This window comes from Triticum dicoccoides, chromosome 1A (assembly GCF_002162155.2).
Source record: "Triticum dicoccoides isolate Atlit2015 ecotype Zavitan chromosome 1A, WEW_v2.0, whole genome shotgun sequence".
NCBI classification, from domain to species: Eukaryota; Viridiplantae; Streptophyta; class Magnoliopsida; order Poales; family Poaceae; genus Triticum; species Triticum dicoccoides.
This window is the reverse complement of record NC_041380.1, coordinates 248,479,091-248,500,454: the sequence shown is the minus strand read 5'-3', so window position 1 is coordinate 248,500,454 and position 21,364 is coordinate 248,479,091.

Here is a 21,364-nt window from a genome sequence, read left to right as displayed (position 1 = left end):
TAGTTCTCATTAGGCCCACTGAAAAATCACTTTTCTCTCTCTATCCCGCCAGCCAAGTGGTGCTAATTGGAGCTAGTTCTCGTGGGGCCCACTGAAAATCACTTTTCTCTCTCCATCAAGTGCATTTATTGTCAATCTAACCCTGTCATCCAAACACCTCTTTGGCTAGAGTTAGTTCATGGTTAGTCATGAGTTAGTCTAACCTCTAGCTAAGTTAGTGGTGTAGGGTAGAACCCTAATCGGTCGACCTTTCACGAAAGGAGCGGATCCCGCGATGGACACGAAGAAGACGAGGAGGGAAACGAGGGAAAACATGGGGGAAACACTAAACCAACAAGAAATAGTCACACATGTGCTAGATGCTCGAGTACATAAGAAATCACACGATCCACGGACAACTAAGGACGATACAAAGGTAGCCGGTCTTCTCCGTGAGGAGGTCTTGAATCCACAAGGGGATCTTCCCATAACGGGGTCTTGAATCCAAAGGGATCTTCTCCGAAGAGGGGCCGCAGTCTCTCTCGTGGAGTAGATCCGATGTGGATGAGCAATGCTCTATCTCTAAATATGAGCCAAACCAATGCTAACCCTAGCTAGGATGAATAGGAGGTCTATTTATAGTCTTAGTTCAAATGGGGACGAAGTGAGGGGTTACATGGGCATTGGGCCCGAATCCTGTGCACATACAGGTACTGGACGTCCACTGGGGACCGATCGTCCGGTGGCTCATGGGCGGCCGGACGTCCTGTTAGCGCCGGTCGTCCGCTCATTCTGGCTCGGATGCTGGTGTAGCGGATTTCCGGAAGTGGCTAGACGTCCACTCGCTGGGCTCGGGTGCAGGGGCACCGGTCGTCCGGTCCGGGTCGGACATCCGCTCGCTGGGGTTTGGCTCGAGCTTTAGGCTCTGGATGACCGGTCGTCTGGTGGCTGGGACTTCTTCTCTGGCTCCTCTTCTTCTCCGTCTTCATGGCCATCTTCCTCTTCTGATCCTCCTTGCTCCTTAGCTTCTTCATGGCCAACTCCTTAATACCTGAGTATGCACAATGTCTTCGTTTGAGGTAGTAGCCATGTCTCATGTGCGTCGAAGTGGAGATGTGAGAGGAGAGACGTATTTATGTATTTGGGCACTCGGCAGTCGCACACGACCTCATTTTGTCGAGTGTGTGTGCCAGGAGGCATATCCCTGACGGTTTCTTGGTCGTGTGGGAAGGACCCCCTATCGCCCACACTCACTTGGTGACGGTTCCAATTGCCGTCGCGGAAAGGGGTTAAAATCCGTTTGTTTTGGACCGATGCACACCAGTGGAGGGTCGGGTACCACGTGTAGATGGAACAAAGTTTGAATTGATGCCTTCGTATTAAATAAAGTTATATTCCTCAATGCCACGTACAGAATAAAAAACTATTGTCGTCGGGAAAAAAGAAAAATTCGCTCCACTATATACAATGGAGCCTGCCTGCCGGGGTTTGTCTCTCGTCACACTATCTCACCCAAGGCGGCGGTGGCCTCTCTCTTTCACCGTTGGTCACTGATCCGTCCGCATCACGTTCGCCGGTGGAAAGGGAGGATGTGCATCATTCCTCCATTCGACGGTGTTGATGCAGCACGTCCCGATCTGCGGTACCCGTCGTTCTCTCTAACCAAGCTCCGGCGATGTAGGGCCTTCGCCACTTGCTCGCTGCCACAGTATGGGCAGATCTCGGCTGCCGGCGCCCTCCTGGTTAGATCCTAACGACTCTCAGGTACAGCTTCCTCCGGCCTTGCTCCGCTTCCCATCTTCCCATGTTGCTGCATGTGGAAAATTCTGCATGTGGATCTTCTTTAGTTATTTCCTTAAAACGTATCTCGGCCGGTGTACTTTCCATCTTGCAATCTCATCCTCAACCGTTTTTCATAAACCACCATGCTGCTATCTTTCCCTTATTACATGGAAAATGCTTCTTTTTGTCGGCGTATGTGTCTTCAACTTGTGTTATTGGGCAGTAGTTGTTTCCTTTCTACCTTCTTTTGCAAACAGGGCTATCCATTTCACCTCGTTGCTATTGCGACCTTTTGGTGAAATGCACAAATTACTTTTTTCTTAAGAGTGTTTTGTGCAGTTCCGCCAAAATGTCACATGGGCAACGTTTTTACAGTTGTATGGGACTGCATAAAGGGAGATTGGTTTTGCTATCCTACTCATCCAACTACGTTCCTAATCTTCTCCAACAAGTAGTTAGTCCTAAAGAGAGATTGCAGAGGTGATCGACTTCTATTTGTGTGTGTTATGTTTCATCATCTAGTTCCACTATTATTGTAATCACACCGACTGAATATCTTTGCAAACAGGGATAATCAGCTCGATTTTAGTGGAGCTTCACAAAATGATCGGATTGGGATGTCCTCCATACACCTCTTTTTTGGCTATAGAGCTGGGTGAAACTAGCTGCCAACCAATGAACACTGCGCCCAGGAAATGGAGCCATGCCTATGAACAACATCGATCAATTATATTTTTTTTCTTTATTTGTACACCTTCTCACAAATTTCTCTTTAGTAGTGATGTGAATATTGGCGCTGATCTGTGAACCATTGAGATGCATTAGCAGCCATGGTAGTTTCATTTGTATTTGATGGAATGTTGTAACGAGACAATCTTGAGGCAAGAGGACACATGAATCCTAAGTTGAAGCCTTTTTTTCCTGGGGAACCAAAGTTGAAACCTTCATAGCATCACAATACAATTTCATTATGCTGGAAAATTATGCGTACATATAAACTAATCCTGAAGGATTGATAGCAATGCCAGAAACAATTCAACTTCGTTTCGCCGACATGTGGGACATCCTTCATCTAGCTCCACCTACCATGCAGCAATATTGAGTGCACAAGTGCAGGGAAGATTCACCCCGGTCGTTGCGTCACAGTAATAATGACTAGTGAGCAGTCAAATCAAAGAGCCCCACCTTCACCATAGTAAGTTGCTGAGACGAAGCAACCATCATTTCTCTCTTCATTGAATCCGTTGGTACTCCCTCCATCTAGGTGTATAAGTTATCTTAGGTTGTGTATCGTGACCAAGGCGGAGGGGAAAATGAGAGAACTTAATGGTTTTTTGCTAATTAATAGCATTGCATGCAATGAACTAACCACTGCATGTCGTGTTTGGTAGTCTCAAGTCATTGAAAGCATGCACGGCCCACATTTCCTATTGGTTGATATGTCACGAAACAAGAAACAATGTGGGAGTTAATGTACATGCCTAAGTGTTTTGGGATTATTTGGTTTTCGTAAGGTGACTTATAGACCAAGACGGAGGGAGCACTCCAATATTCCCAGAGTAATAAGTTGCTCGGGCGAAGCAACCATCACTTTACCTTTCCCACGGTAAGTACTACCTCCTTCTTTATTCTAGAAACAACTACACGCGAATATTGGATGGTAGCAGCACAGCAACTGGATCAAAAATTGAAACCAACCAATGAACTACTACTAATGGTGAGCGTTTGCTAGTATCATGTACTCCATCTGTCCATGTATATAGGGCTTAATTCGTTTTCCGAGACTAACTTTGGCCCTGTTTGGATTTGTGGGTTAGAGTTAGTTTGACCTAGTTGGGGCTCAAATAGCCCTAAAGTATCCAAACATGAGGGTTAAATTGGAGCAAGTAGCACGAAACCCACCAACAAAAACTATCCCACCCAAGAGGTGCTAATTGGAGATAGTTCTTATTAGGCCCGCTGAAAAATCACTTTTCTCTCTCTATCCCGCCAGCCAAGTGGTGCTAATTGGAGCTAGTTCTCGTGGGGCCCACTAAAAAACACTTTTCTCTCTCCATCAAGTGCATTTATTGTCAATCTAACCCTGTCATCCAAACACCTCTGTGGCTAGAGTTAGTTCAGGGTTAGTCATGAGTTAGTCTAACCTCTAGCTAAGTTAGTGGTGTAGGGTAGAACCCTAATCGGCCGACCTTTCATGAAAGGAGCGGATCCCACGATGAACACGAAGAAGACGAGGAGGGAAACGAGGGAAAACATGGGGGAAAGACGAGAGAGACACTAAACCAACAAGAAATAGTCACACATGTGCTAGATCCTCGAGTACATAAGAAATCACACAATCCACGGACAACTAAGGAAGATACAAAGGTAGCCGGTCTTCTCCGTGAGGAGGTCTTGAATACACAAGGGGATCTTCCCATAACGGGGTCTTGAATCCAAAGGGATCTTCTCCGAAGAGGGGCCGTGGTCTCTCTCGTGGTGTAGATCCGATGTGGATGAGCAATGCTCTATCTCTAAATATGAGCTAAACCAATGCTAACCCTAGCTAGGATGAATAGGAGGTCTATTTATAGTCTTAGTTCAAATGGGGACGAAGTGAGGGGTTAGATGGGCCTCGGGCCCGAATCCTGTGCACATACAGGTACCGGACGTCCGCTGGGGACCGATTGTCCGGTGGCTCATGGGCGGTCGGACGTCCAGTAAGCGTCGGTCGTCCGCTCGTTCTGGCTCGGATGCTGGTGTAGCGGATTTCCGGAAGTGGCTGGTCGTCCAGTCGCCGGATGTCCGGTGGCGCCGGACGTCCACTCGCTGGGCTCGGGTGCAGGGGCACCGGTCGTCCGGTCCGGGCCGGACGTCCGCTCGCTGGAGCTTTAGGCTCCGGACGACCGGTCGTCCGGTGGCTGGGACTTCTTCTCCGTCTCCTCTTCTTCTCTGTCTTCATGGCCATATTCCTCTTCTGATCCTCCTTGCTCCTTAGCTTCTTCATGGCCAACTCCTTAATACCTGAGTATGCACAATGTCTCCATTTGAGGTAGTAGCCATGTCTCATGTGCTTGAAGTGGAAATGTGAGAGGAGAGATGTCACCTCGGTTTCGAGAGATCTTGCACGTGCTCGTGTCATGGGTCTGGTAGGCACTTGGTGAGACAATGGTAGGTCCATGGGGATGACCTTGGGATGCTCCGCATCATCTCCCCTCCCTTGGGGAAGATCTGTCCTCGGATCAAATTCTTCATTACCATGGTAGGGAGAGAGATCTTTGACGTTGAAGATGTCGCTCACGGAGTACTTGCCGCGTGGAATGTCAATCTTGTATGCATTGTTGTTGTAGCGTGCAAGCACCTTGAAGGGTCCATCCGCTCGTGGTCGAAGTTTGGACTTGCGTTCTTGGGGAAAGCGGTCCTTGTGAAGGTGTAGCCACACATGATCTCCAATGTTGAATACCATAGGGTGCTTATTGATGTTGAGCTTGGTCGCATGTCGTTGTACTTGGCGCTCGATGGTATGATTTGTATCTTCATGCACCTTCTTGAGATGATTCACACATGCACTTGCATCCAAATTGATGCGCTCTTGGAGTGGTAGAGGAAGAATGTCCAATTGTGAAAATGGATTGAATCCATAGACGACCTCGAAGGGGGGCTTGTCAGCTGTTGAGTGATTCTCTTGTGTTTCCCCTCGTGTTCTTCGTGTTCTTCGCGGGATCCGCTCCTGTTGTGAAATATCAGGCCACTAGGGTTCCACCCTACATCATCTACCCTACATCATCCTTCAAGTCCACTTAGTAGGAGTTCTACTGTAATGGTGTATACGGATAGGATTCCACTAAACCTACAAGATCTCCCTAACGCGTCATCAACAACTACCACCTCGACTACATCTTGGTATTCATGCCACCATTTTGAGACCATACCATAAGCAAGAACGGTAACCTCGTCTTGGTATTGGACATATCACTCTTGCCATTACGTTGATAGCCATCATAGCTGTGACAGCCTGATTTTTGCCCTCTCTTATTTGCCTGATTTTCATTTCGCTTTAGTTTGAAATTTGGAGTTTTTGAATCTTTTCATATGGACTTAAACACTTGGGTACCCTTGGATTTCACCCAAGTGCATCATTACCCTCTCTAATCATCGTTCCCCTTCTGATCCACTCAAAATAATCTTGGGAATATTTTTCTTAAATGAAAAGTATTCATTTTTCCTCTCTAAAACCCTAGATAGTTGAATGAGCTCCAAAGCAACCCTAATTTTTCTTGCCCACAAAAATCTGAGAAAATTCACAAATATTCTTTAAACCCTAGGGCACCTTCCTAAGCAAAAATATTTCATCACTTTTTGGAATATTTTTGCTACAGAGAATATTTTCTGTTCTCGACAGAAATGGTGGTTCCTACAGCAACTACCATTTTACTTGCTCCTTTGTGCCTGAATTTTCTTGTGCATCATCACCTTAGTAGATGATGGCTAGCCTCCAATGCACAGCCCCCCACTCCCAGCCATTTGACCTCAGTAACATCTCAAAGTTACTGATCAGAAACTTACCTGGCTTGTAAAATCTTCTCTACTGCATCTGGAGCCAAACCAAAGCATGGTAATCTTCAAAACTACCACGAACAACAAGCCAGACATGCATGATCTTTGGACGTTGGTCGGCCTGAGGGAAGAGTTCACGCGGTGACCACGCATGTCCATGATGACAGCATGCTTTTCGACGCGCTCTGAGTGCTACCGAGCGCTCTGTTCGCGCGTGCTCGCTTCCCCCGTCTGCCCGAGCGTGCCAAACTTCGCCACCTTCCTTGTCTCAATGCCATTAACTCCCCCCTGGCGTTCGCGGACGCCGGAGCTCGCCGCAGCGAGCACGGGCGTGGCCCGGCCAACGCCACAGTGCGCTCTGCACTGTGCTCGTCGCCTTCCTCTTGATCCTATGCTCGTCCCCGTTTTCCCACAGTCCCCACGTGAGCTGCGTCGCCTTCTCCCCCTCTCACTGACGCCGCTCGTCACCGGGTGCAGCGTCCAGGTGTCGCCGGTGGAGCCCTGATCCACCCCCGACACTCACCTATAAAAGGAGCCACCCCCAGCCTCCTCGAGTACCATCCTCCACTCCCACACACTCCACAAACGTGTAGATAGCCATAGCCCGTCCGGGCAGGCCACGGGCCGCCGTCCCCGACCCCGAGCTCGCCGGCGATCCCCTCGGGTCGTCGCGGTAGCTCTAGCCCCTCCCAGGCCCGGGCGATCCTTCCAGGGCCTCCGCCTCTCTCCGGTGAAGCCGTTCCATCCCCCTGGAGCCCCTGAAGTTGCCTCTGCTCGCCGTCTTCCTCATCTCCGGCGAGCACCGCTCTCTGCCTCTGCTTGCGAGGTTGATTCTGACGTCGTCCGACCACCCCTAGTGATGCTACGGGTACGGGCAGGTGCGCCTCCATCCCCTCTCTTGATCCCTCCCTCTCGTTTTGGCCAAGGAGCCCTCGTCACAGGCGAGAGCTCCGGCAAAGCTGTGACCCCCTCTATTTCCTTCTCCCCCTCCACCTCACCTGACTAGCGGGGCCCGCTAGTCAGCCACTCTATACGCGCGCGAAGCGGTACGAGTGGTGGCGCCTTGAGGCTTTACGCCTTCGACGTCACCCCCCTAGTCTGCTTTATTTAAATTCAAATTCAACTAATTTCCAGAGAGCTTCAAACAACTATAACTCTTCAACCATAAGTGCAAATGAATTGATTCTTTTTGCATTATGTTCTTTGCAAAGAAATCTAGCAGCTCCCCAAAAATGAGATTTTTCCGAGCTGTCTAGAATTTCTGGTGATTTTCATAATTGTTCTTGATATTTTCTTCTTGTGCTTAAAATTATTTTCAGAGGGTGAGGCTTGTCTTGAGGATCACCAGAAGGCTTGTGAACCGCATCTACACTAAGGCAAGCCAAAACAACATTTTCATGCTGCCATTTTAATATTTATGATTTTCTTACTTGAATGAAATGATTAATCCATGCATTTAAATAACTATTATGTTATTTATATTATGTTAAGTGTTTGTTAGTTATTATGCTTGATTTACAAAATGTTTGAAACTAGTTTAGTTGGTCACAAAAGCTAAGATCTACTTGTGGTAATGATAAAATGATTTGTTACGCATATGAGTAAATTCTTAAAGTTATTTTCTTGCACAAATAAAATAGTAGAATTTGCTAGAAAATATGCTGTTAAGTGCTTGTTTAGCCATTTTGCTTGATTTACAGAATGTTTGAACCTAACTTGGTTGGTAAAGAAATTAGGATTTGCTTGTGCTGATGATAGTATAATTTTTTCTATGCATATGAGAAATTAATCAAAGATATTTTCTTGCATGAGAAAAATAATAAAACTTCCTACAAAATATCTTGTTAAAGTGAGAGTTACCCTGACCAGGAAAGTGATATAAGTTGTTGATGTTTATGCTTAGTGTGAATATGGTTGACATCAGTCATTTTCGTTAATATGTGATGCATGTGTAGTATTGCATTTCATGGCATGCTATGACACCGGTCATTTTCATTTTAAGTTGAACCTGACTATAACTCAACTTGAATATATCGTTGATTGGGTCATGGTGCCGCTGAATCAAGTTTTTCCCAGTGCAACTACATTTGCCTTTGTGGGAAGGCCTTGATTCGGTCCATTGACATGCCTCTGGTCAGTGCCTCCAACTAGGGAAGGTTATGGGCATGCTTACCCTGGCCCGGTAAGCAGGCATAACCTTGTGTGCCCGTTGTTGAGATTATGGTACCGGGTCCCCGAGTGGGATCGTTTTGGCCATGACGGTGGTCGTTGTGTCTTTGGTATACACGGGGCCACCCAGGACTAGCCCATTGGGGATTGGGTCGGAGTGGCCGGGAGAGTGTCATGGCAATGGAGGGGTTTCGTCGAAATGCCATTGGTCCACCTGAATGGGAGTGCGATGCCATGGGTTCCGTGGTGTGGGTATAGTGTGCTACCTCTGCAGAGTGTATAATCTATCGGTAGCTGAGTCCATGGTCACGGAAGCCTCGTAGTAGGTCCCATGATGAGTCAACGTTTAATAAATTTGCACACTAAGTTATGAACTTTGCACTGTTGATGATGGCGGAAAGGCCATCGAGATGTTAGAGACCGAATATTGGTCGTGGTTGTGATCGCCGTAAGGATCACGATTTACTCTTGTCAAGGCCATGATGGTGGTTTGTTTGTGATCCAAGAACGATCACGGTTGGTAAGTCCGTCTCGAGGGACATTTATCACAAGAGCATGATCACATCATGTTGGAACATTATTGCATTATTAATTGGTTAATTATCATGATATTGTTTGTCATTATGATTATGCATGGTGTGAGCTTGCAAGTACATTCAATGTACTGACCTGGCGTGTCATGCCAGATTTCAGGAAAGTCTTGTTGGAAAGGAGTGCTGCTCGAGTCTAGATCGTGTCCACATCGGTGTCCCTATGCTATGGAGTTTCTGCTACGATGTTGTTCCGCTGCCGCGTAGTTGTTATGATCGAGGCCCCTTTATGTTAACTAAATAATGTACATATTGTTCAGCCGCACCGTGTGTGCCGCTTGGCCTCGACCCCTATTGTAATATAAACTCTGATCCGCTAGCATCAATAAAGCGGTTATTTTCTGTACCAAGATGTTGTGTGTTGCCAGAAGACATGGTCTCTGGGTTGGCAATGCATGGTAAACCGGTCACTCTGAGTCGGGGTGCCACAACGCTTGGTATCAGAGCCGCGCTGACTGTAGGCCACGCTAGACTACGACGTGTTAACTAGACGTTAGATACGAGTTTAAGTAGAGTGTTGGTAGCATCTGGAGCTGGTCGTTGCATTTCATGCACCTGATTTATATTTATTTTTTATGCTAACCTGCTAATGGTTGTAAGTGTAGATGGCTCCGGTGCCGTATCCGTGCCAGTTGCAGCTGATGCCGTACACGTCACCGCACCTCCTTCGCAACGTGTGGCGTCGGCTGTACCCCTTCAGAGATGATCCAGTCTATCATGTGTACCGGGAGCGTCTAGCTGATTCAGTGTATGAGTATCACGCAGTGGTTACTCTGTGCACTAGTTCCGATTCCAGCTCTTACACTCGTACTTCTCAGAGCGGTTACGCCTCTACCGCTTCTCAGGATGTCCAGTTTGCTGCATTCGAGGTCCTTGTCGAGCTTCGCTACAACGAGGTCCAAATGCAGAACCACCCAGGTTTCTATTACTACCCTTCTCTGCACGACAATGGTCATGTCCGTTTCCCTATCATTGATCCGGAGTCTGATAGTGTTGCTAGCCACATTGCTCGTTATGCCACTGCTACCTATCTTATGATCCACGAGCTGGTCTGAGAGCTGACTCGTGCCCGTACTGCTTTAGCCGCTGCTTTGGTCACTACTAGATCTGCCACTACTCCCTCCTCTCTAGGATTTACTCCTTATATTCCATCCAGTTCTAGTTCCCCTATTTCACCGGTTACTCCCCCGAGTAGCTTGGGCACCTCGATGGTGAACCCTCTCAGTACTCCTGCCGAGTGGGTTTCACTTCTCACTACTCTTGTAGCCCCGATGCTTCATCCTACCCCTGCCCCAGAGGGAGAGCCCTCGAGGCAGCATCGTCGTGTTACCTTTAACCCGGAGGTTTCCGTTAACCTCGTCAGTTCAGGATCTGAGTCCGCTTCAGGGGAGGACACCGCAGCACCAGCAGAGCAGTAGTACCTCTGAGTATTCGCAGTCGTCCGGATGATGTACGGATGTAGTCGTACGCGTCATGATGTTTTGTTGCATGTATGAGAGTAGTTGAACCTGGCATATTGTTTATCTTTCATGTATGAGTCTATGTATAATTATGTTGGGACTTTATTCGCCGTATTTTCTTCGCTCTTTTGTTTTCTTCCGGGATTTGTTGCTGGCTTTTCCCCAAATTTATTCTTGGATGTTTCTCATCTCTATTGCGTTGTCTTGGGAAAAATCCACAATAGGATGACGCGGGGAGGTAGCAGTAGAAACGTTCGTGAGGGAACTCCTGTTCGTCGTTCCGCACGACAGGCAGGACATTCTCCCGAGTCGTACATTCCGCCACCGCCTCCACCGCCAAATCCGCCCTCCACCAAGAAAATTCTGCGTATGTTTGAGGAAAGAAGGAACAATAATCTGATTGAAATATTAATAAGTGTGCAAGCTATGGTCGAACAGAATGGAAATCAGAACAGTCATTACTCAAAGCTGTCAGATTTTCAAAGGACCAAGCCTCCCAGTTTCAGTCAGATTGTTGACCCATTGGATGCAGGCGATTGGTTGCGTACCATTGAGAAAAAGCTTGAGATTGCTCATACTGAAGAAAATGATAAAGTTCCATTTGCAACTCATTACCTTGAAGGCGCTGCTGCCATATGGTAGGGAAATACAAAAGCCATGTGGCCTGTTGATGAAGAAATCACCTGGGAAAAATTTAAGGATCAGTTCTGGAAATATCATATCCCTACTGGAGCTATGAAGATTAAGCAGCGTGAATTTCTTGCACTCATCCAAGGAAGTCAGTCGGTGGGTGAATGTAGCGACCCAACCTCAAAAGGTCAAGTCTCTGTGCTTCAGTGTCATCCCTGGATCGGTAATGCTGACACACACAGTACTCGAGGATTTATAACAGAGAACTTATTACAATAAATATGGCTTAAGGCCATCTAATACGATAACAGCGGAAGGCTTGGAAGATAAAGTGAGTCCATCAACTCCAACGCATAGCTGAGCTGCACGGCAACGACCTAACGAACCTTAATCCTCGTCGGAAAAGTCTGCAACATAATACGTTGCAGCCCGAAAACGGGTCAGCACATGGAATATGCTGCCAAAGTAACACAGTAGAGCAAGAACAGAATAATGCTATCACTACATGCATATTTGGCTGGTGGAAAGCTCTATGGTTACAGTTTTTGCGAAAAGCCAATTTTTCCCTACAACAAAGGAATAGATTTAATTTAACTATCATGGTAGTTGAAACATCATTGAGAAGGTTCCTCCAACTCAATCACAATTAAGGTAATTAACAACCCAACAATATTAATTTAGAGTGATGAGATACTTAAGATACTCCAAGTACTAGATAATCAAGATTGTCCATAAACGGGGACACGGCTAACCATGATTAGGTTGTACACTCTGCAGAGGTTTGCGCACTTTTCCCCACAATACACGATCGCCTCCGTTGGATTTCTCGCACTACATGGTGTTTGAGAAACGGATGACCGAGACACAGTCTTTCAGAAACATTAACTCTCTACTCCGAGCAGACCATACCAAACCTACAATCCCACTACATGTTGATCCACCTCTTCAAGAGCTTCACGTAACTTACTCAACTATGCTAGAGCCGATAATAGCTTGTGGCTGCACATGGAAGTTTCTAGCATGAATAATCTCAGTTCCCTTTGAGCCTGGGTGGCGATACATAGGAAGATCACACGGGTACTCTGGGATTTCAAAAAATACAGGCAACACTGGGTACTCTAGGTGCCTCAATCCACCCAGATGTGTATTTAAGTTGCCACCTTAAGTTGAACCATTAATTAACAATCTCACATCTGTCATGGATTTCACTCTGCCAAACCACGTCTACGAGCATAGCATAGCAATATAAGCAACTCGTAAGAGTAACTCCCAAGGGTTTAAATGCAACAGGGTAATAGGTTCTACCTCGTCAACTACTTCCCAACCCACATGTTACATCATAGTCATGCAATGTTTGAGGATTGGAACTAATGCATAAAAACTGGGTCATAAAGGGGTATGATCAAAGTGTTACTTGCCTTGCTGACAATCCGCGTAACCTAGAGACTCCAAATAACACGCTTCGCACTCCGGGAATTCTATCACAAAAAAACAATAGCATACATAAGCAATCAAGCTAAGAAGCACGGGTAAAACTCAAATAAGAAGATTTAACCAGAAAGTTCAACTTAAGAACTCCGGTTTGCAAAAAAAGAATCAAATCAAACGGAGCAACGAAACTCAAACGACAAAAGAAACAAGATCCATTTACTAATCTGGACCTAGGTCAAATTTTACAGTAGCGAAAACTTGTGCAAGTTGGTTAAGAGGAAAGAGGGTCTCGAGACGAAGATCTAGGCGCTTGAATCGCCTGATTCCGACTAACGAGTGAAAAGATAAACTAGAACGAAAATAGGTTCAGAAATCACGATCAGAAATAACCGCGGAAAAATCCGAGAAAAGAAAACTGACAAACAGGCTAACGAACGAGCGTTCATTATCTGTAACTAACGAGCGAAAACCGTTCGCCAAAACGAACGTCCGGACGAACGTCCGCTAAAAAGAAAAACCGGAAAAAAATCGGTGAACCGAAAAAAATCAGTTAGGGTTTTCTAAAAAACCAAATCGATTTTCTAAAAAAACCGACGGCGATGGCGCGCTACCTCGTCGCATCCGGTGGGGTGTGGCTCCGGCGAGGCTGGCTGGCTGCGGGGCTTAGGCGGTGGCGACGAGGCGGCGGCGCGGGCTGCGGGCGGCGGGGCTGGCGGCGGTGGTGGTGGCGAGGCGGGGTGGTGGCGGCGGCATTTAAAGGGGGCGAGGGGCAGCATGGCTTGGGCGAGGGGGCGCCCGGGGAGGAGTCCGGCTCGGACTCCCCTTAGCGTCCGTGTTGCGCATGGCAGCGCGCGAGAGGGAGACAGCGGCGGAACGGGCCGGCTGGGCTTCGGCCCAGCTTGGTCCGGAAACCCTTTTTTTAAATAATTCCGCCGAAACTAAGAAAAACCTAGAAAATAAAATAAAAATCTAAAAATTCCAAACCAAATTTTCACCGTCTAAATAAAATATTTAGAACCAGATGAACATTTTCTTGGCCCTAAAATGCAATTTTGAAAACGTGCAATTTTTCAATGCAAACAAAATTGCAATAAAATCCAAATAAAAACAAGTATTCATTTTAATAATTTTCCTCCAATATTTCATTTATTTTGGAGAAGTCATATTATCTCCTCTCATATATTTTAATACGAAATATTTTCAGAGAGAAAAATTATTAAAACCAAAATCCTCGTTTCAAAATTTGATCAAATCAAATTTGAAAACTGGGGAAATCCCCAACTCTCTTCGAGGGTCCTTGAGTTGCTTAGGATTTCGAGGATCGCCAGACGAATTGCAATAAAATAAGATATGCAAGAACGATCTATGTATAACATTCCAAATTGAAAATTTGGGATGTTACAAACCTACCCCCCTTAAGATGAATCTCGCCCTCGAGATTCGGGTTGGCTAGAAATAGGTGTGGGTGGTCTTTGCGAAGATCATCCTCTCGTTCCCACGTGGCTTCGTCCTCGGTATGGTGGCTCCACTGAACTTTGCAAAACTTAATAACCTTGTTGCGGGTGACTCGACTGGCAAACTCCAAAATCTTGACTGGCTTCTCCTCATAAGTCAAGTCATTGTCCAACTGGATCACCTCCAAGGGTACGGTATCTCTTAGCGGTATGTCGGCCATCTCAGCATGGCACTTCTTCAACTGGGAAACGTGAAACACATCATGAACTCCTGACGGTCCTTCAGGTAACTCCAACTTGTAGGCAACTTCTCCCATCCGTTCCAAAACACGATACGGTCCTACAAATCTCGGGGCTAACTTTCCCTCAACTCCAAAACGTTTCACTCCTCACAAAGGTGATACTCGCAGATATGCTCTATCTCTAATTTCATAGGTTACCTCCTTGCGTTTCGAATATGCATAACTCTTCTGTCTAGACTGAGCTATCTTCAGTCTATCCCGAATCAGTTTAACCTTCTCCTCACATTCTTTGATCAAGTCTGGTCCAAACAACTGTCGGTCTCCAACTTCATCCCACATCAACGGTGTTCTGCAGCTTCGGCCGTAGAGGGCTTTAAACGGTGTCATTTTCAAACTGGCTTGGTAACTATTGTTGTATGAGAACTCTGCGTAAGGCAAATTGTCATCCCAACTAGATCCATAATCTAGCGCACAGGCTCTCAACATGTCCTCCAGAATCTGGTTGACTCTCTCGGTCTGTCCATCCGTCTGCGGGTGAAATGTTGTACTGAACACCAATCTCGTTTCGAAAGTCTGGTGCAACTGATGCCAAAACTTTGAGGTAAATTGTGTCCCTCTATCCAATACGATGGTCCTCGCAACTCCATGCAGACATACGATCCTGGTCATATATATCTTGGCCAACTTTGCACTGGTATAAGTTGTTTTCACTGGGATAAAGTGTGCCACTTTGGTCAAACGGTCAACTACTACCCATATAAAATCATATCCTGATTTGGTCCTGGGTAATCCGGTGATAAAATCCATGCCAAGTTTATCCCACTTCCATTCGGGTATCGACATAGGCTATAACAATCCTGCTGGCTTTTGATGCTCTGCCTTCACTCTCTGACATACATCACATACGGCCACATACTCGGCGATATCCTTCTTCATCCCTGTCCACCATAAATGTTCTTTCAAATCCAAATACATCTTGGTGTTTCCGGGGTGTGTCGAGTATGGTGAGTCATGAGCCTCTTGAAGTATTAACTTCCTGATCTCTGTGTTATTGGGCACGTAAACACGGTCCTCAAACCATAAGGTGTCATGTTCATCCTCATGAAAACCTTTGGCCTTTCCTTCGCTCATTTTCTCCTTTATCTCGGCAATCTCTTTGTCATCCTTCTGAGCTTCGTGAAATTTTCCCAACAATGTAGACTGCACCTCCATTGTTGCAACAATACCTCTAGGAACAATCTCCAATCGAATTTCCCGGAGATCCTCTGCTAACTCCTTCAGTAATCACGTGCTTGCTAGGGTATTAGCATAACTCTTCCGGCTCAAAGCGTTGGCTACGACATTGGCCTTTCCTGGATGATAGTGAAGCTTCATGTCATAATCCTTTATGAGCTCCAACCATCTTCTCTGCCTAAGGTTCAGTTCCTTCTGGGTGAAAATGTACTTCAAACTCTTATGATCCGTGTACACATCACAATGGTTTCCAATAAGGTAATGTCTCCAAGTCTTCAACGCATGCACTACAGCTGCTAGTTCCAAATCATGCGTGGCATAATTTAACTCGTGTGGTTTTAGTTGTCGCGAGGCATACGAAACAACTCTTCCGTCCTGCATAAGCACACTTCCAAGTCCTAAGCGAGAGGCGTCGCAATACACTTGAAAATCCTTACATATATCTGGCAGTGTCAGCACTGGGGCTATAGTCAAACATTTCTTCAGCTCCTAGAAACTTGCCTCGCAATCTTCCATCCATTTAAACTTGGTATCCTTCTTCAAATAATTCTGTCATGGGCTTCGCGATCTTGGAAAAGTTCTCAATGAATCTACAGTAGTATCCTGCGAGTCCAAGAAAACTGCAGATCTCGCTTACTGAAGTGGGTGCCAACCATTCAGTGACTGACTGAATCTTGGTGGGATCTACTGCTATACCTTTTCCCGATATAACATGTCCAAGGAATCCAACTTCCTTCAACCAAAACTCACATTTGCTGAACTTGGCATACAACTGATGTTCCCTGAGTTTCTCGAGAACTAAACGCAAATGCTCCTTGTGTTCCTCTTCATTCTTCGAATATACCATTATATCATCAATGAACACCACAACAAACTTACCCAAATATTCCATGAATACTTTGTTCATCATGCTCATGAAATAGGCAGGGGCGTTAGTCAGTCCAAATGAATGACCGTATATTCGTATAGCCCGTACCGTGTGGTGAAGGATGTCTTTGGTATATCCTTCTCTCGTATCTTCAACTGATGATATCCTGATCGCAGATCGATCTTTGAAAACACCTTAGCTCCATGCAGCTGGTCAAACAGATCATTGATCATCGGTAATGGGTACTTGTTCTTAATCGTCACTTCATTCAAGGCTCGATAATCAACAACCATTCTTAGGGACTTATCCTTCTTCTCAACCAAAAGCACTGGGGCTCCCCATGGTGATGAACTCTGTCGAATGTAACCTTTCTCCAATAACTCCTTGATTTGTTTCTTAATATCCTCCAGATCATTCGTGGGCATCCTATAGGGTCTCTTGGATATTGGCCCTGTGCCTGGAAATAGCTCTATCAAAAACTCAATATCTCGGTCCGGTGGCATGCCTGGTAACTCCTCTGGGAAAACATCCAGGTAATCCTTTACTACATGCACTTCTTCCTGAACAACTCCCGTGAGGGTATTTCCTTGGCTACTTCTTGGCGCATGCCTGGATACATACTTGATCCTTTTTCCCTCTGGGGTGGTGAGACAAATTGACTTACTAACACAGTCAATGCTTCCTCCATACTTTGACATCCAGTCCATTCCTAATATCACATCCAATCCTTGTGACTCCAAGATAATTAGGTCGGACGGAAAAAGATGGTTGCCAATGGTCAAGGGTATCTGGTCACACCATCGACTAGTCATATACTCTGCTCCAGGTGAGCTTACTAACAGAGGGGTCCTAAGGGTTTGGGTCAGTAGTTTAAACTTATCCACGAATTCCCTTGATATGTATGAATGCAATGCACCAGTATCAAAAAGAACAAGAGCGGTAAATGACTTAACCAAAAACTTACCTATAACTGCGTCTGGCTGATCTTCAACCTCCTCCACGTTAACGTGGTTCACTTGTCCTTTGTTGAATGGATTGGGCTTCTTCCCAGTGCTCCCATTTCCGTTTCCATTCTTCCCTTCAGGGCACTCCGTGGCATAGTCCAGTCTTCCCGCACTTGAAACAAGTAACGTGGCTTAGGTCTCTCTTGGTGGGTGTGGCTAGATTGGGGCGGTTCTGATTGTTGCTTGCTCCATTCCCATTCCCATTCCTAGGGCCAGTATGATTATGGTTACTTCCTCCATTATGGGTGTGGCCTCCATGGTTATGAACAAGTCCTCCCGAGTTCGGGCTTAGGCGAGGCTTCTGCTGAGCTCCTGAGTTATACCTCCCTTGTCCATACTTCCTCTTACGGCTCTCAATCTGCTGCTGCTTCCCTTCAATCATAAGAGCCTTATCTACCAACTCCTGGTAGTTTGTGAATGTTGCCACCATCAATTGCATACTCATCTCATCACTCAACCCTTCCATCAACTTCTCCTGCTTTGCAGCATCTGTGGCCACATCATCAGGGGCATAGCGAGATAACTTGCTAAACTCATCTGCGTACTGAGCCAAAGTATGGTTCCCCTGGCGTAGGTTGCGAAACTCACGCTTCTTCAAATTCATGGCTCCAGTTGAGACATGGGTTGTACGGAATGCTTGCTGAAACTGGTCCCATGTCACTGTGGCTACAGGGTAGGTGACAGTGTAATTCTCCCACCATGAGGCTGCTGGTCCATCCAACTGATGTGCGGCAAAATGCACCTTCTCAACATCAGTACATCCTGCAGTGGTTAACTCCCTTCCAATCCTGCGGAGCCAATCATCTGCTACTATAGGCTCGGTGCTACTAGAAAACACCGGCGGCTGCAACCTCAGAAAACGGGCTAAGTTGTCAACTGGTGGTGGTGGTGGTGGATTGTTGTTGTTGCCTTGGTTCTGAACTAACAACTGCATCAGGGTATTCTGCTGCTGGATCAACTGAGTGAGCTCCGGTGGGAAAGCAAATCCGGGGTCACGTCTCGGAGGCATCAAATGGGTTTAGAGGGGAGAGATTAGAATAGAATGATGTCTAATGAGAAAGCACTACCCATATGCACATGAGACAAACACAAACATTTCACTCAATCAATCAAGCAAGGCATACAATCGGTCTAACTATCGTAAAAGTGCTCGGACTATACTATTTACATGGTGGAATACTACTACTGATGTGGTGGTCTACTAAAAATATTCCTCGGTTGCAGACTCCATGATATATGCTCCAGCTTCGTCTTCAAAGTAATCATTGCTAAGGTCGGAGTCAGTGTCGTCGATGATGACGTAGTCCTCTGGGCAAATCTCCTTGGGTTCTTCGTCTTCTTCTACTGGTGTGGGGTCTCCCATGAATATTCCGATCTTCTTAATCAGGTCGTCATTCTTTTCCACTAGTACGACGATTTCCTCCTCATAATGTTCACATGTAGCCTTGAGTTCTTCCTCCAGTTCCGCAATCCTAGTCATTGCCTTCTTTAGATCTATCATCCATGCGCACATATGGTTCTCCTGGCGTCGAATGTGCTGGTTTAGTTCCTAGATGAAATCTGCAATTGATCTATCCTTCCTGGTGTTGATCATCTCCCATTGCTCATCTCGGCGCCCACAGATCTGGTAGATAGTATCCTTAAGCTCCTTGTGATAAACTTCTCCAATGCGTCCCATGGTGATGTGAGCTGCCATACTCTTTCCTAGACTCCAAGTTGGTGCATCGAAGGAAAACTCTATAAGTTTAGTGACTGGCGTGAAGGTTCTTTCCTGGAACTTGAACTTGAATCATCCATAGCTCCTCTTCTGGTAAAATGGCGTTGTAGGTCCCGGTGAAGCTTGGTATTCCTATGTTCAGGTACCTAGTGACTTCCTTCAGGTGTCGTCCAAAAGGTGCTTCTTCATCCGGTTTTGCAAACTTGTTCCTTGCGTCCGCCATCCTAAAGAGTAGAAAATGGAGAGGAGTCAGAAATGAGAAGAGAATAGTGATCTATGGTTTTAGCTTAGTGGTCGTGTCCTACACTCAGCGTGTGCTCTGATACCATCTTGTAGCGACCCGACCTCAAACAGTCAAGTCTCCGTGCTTCAGTGTCATCCCTGGATCGGTAATGCTGACACACACAATACTCAAGGATTTATAATAGAGTAGCAATCACACACTTATTACATCGAATGTCTCCAAAGAGAACTTATTACAATAAATATGGCTTAAGGCCATCTAATACGATAACAGCGAAAGGCTTGGAAGATAAAGTGAGTCCATCAACTCCAACGGCATAGCTGAGCTGCACGACAACGACCTAACGAACCTTACTCCTCGTCTGAAAAGTCTGCAACACAATATGTTGCAGCCCGAAAACGGGTCAGCACATGGAATATGCTGCCAAAGTAACACAGTAGAGCAAGAACAGAATAATGTTATCACTACATGCATATTTGGCTGGTGGAAAGCTCTATGGTTACAGTTTTTGCGAAAAGCCAATTTTTCCCTACAACAAAGGAATAGATTTAATATAACTATCATGATAGTTGAAACATCATTGAGAAGGTTCCTCCAACTCAATCCCAATTAAGGTAATTAACAACCCAACAATATTAATTTAGACTGATGAGATACTTAAGATACTCCAAGTACTAGATAATCAAGATTGTCCATAACCGGGGACACGGCTAACCATGATTAGTTTGTACACTCTGCAGAGGTTTGTGCACTTTTCCCCACAAGACTCGATCGCCTCCGTTGGATTTCTCGCACTACATGGTGTTTGAGAAACGGATGACCGAGACACAGTCTTTCAGAAACATTAACTCTCTACTCCGAGCAAACCATACCAAACCTACAATCCCACTACCTGCTGATCCACCTCTTCAAGAGCTTCACGTAACTTACTTAACTATGCTAGAGCCCATAATAGCTTGTGGCTGCACATGGAAGTTTCTAGCATGAATAATCTCAGTTCCCTTTGAGCCTGGGTGGCGGTCCATAGGAAGATCACACGGGTACTCCGGGATTTCCAAAAATACAGGCAACACTGGGTACTCTAGGTGCCTCAATCCACCCAGATGTGTATTTAAGTTGCCACCTTAAGTTGAACCATTTATTAACAATCTCACATATGTCATGGGTTTCACTCTGCCAAACCACGTCTACGAGCATAGCATAGCAATATAAGCAACGCGTAAGAGTAACTCCCAAGGGTTTAAATGCAACAGGGTAATAGGTTCTACCTCATCTACTACTTCCCAACCCACATGTTAATAACATCCTAGTCATGCAATGTTTGAGGCTTGGAACTAATGCATAAAAACTGTGTGATAAAGGGGTATGATCAAAGTGTTACTTACCTTGCTGACGATCCGCGTAACCTAGAGACTCCAAATAACACGCTTCGCACTCCGGGAATTCTTCGCAAACAGACAATAGCATACATAAGCAATCAAGCTAAGAAGCACGGACAAAACTCAAATAAGAAGATCTAACCAGAAAGTTCAACTTAAGAACTCCGGTTTGCAAAAAAAGAATCAAATCAAACAGAGCAACGAAACTCAAACAGCGAAAGAAACAAGATCAGTTTACTAGGTCAAATTTTACAGTAGCGAAAACTTGTGCAAGTTGGTTAAGAGGAAAGAGGGTCTAGATCTAGGCGCTTGAATTGCCTGATTCTGACTAACGAGCGAAAAGATAAACTAGAACGAAAATCGGATCAGAAATCGCGATCAGAAATAACCGCGGAAAAATCCGAGAAAAGAAAACTGACGAACAGGCTAACGAAGGAGCGTTCGTTATCTGTAACTAACGAGCAAAAACCGTTCGCTAAAACGAATGTCCCTAAAAAGAAAAACCAGAAAAAAACGACGAACCGAAAAAAAACGAGTTAGGGTTTTCTAAAAAAACCAAATCGATTTTCTGAAGAAAAAAAACGACGGCGATGGCGCGCTACCTCGTCGGATCCGGCGGGGTGCGGCTCCGGCGGGGCTGGCTGGC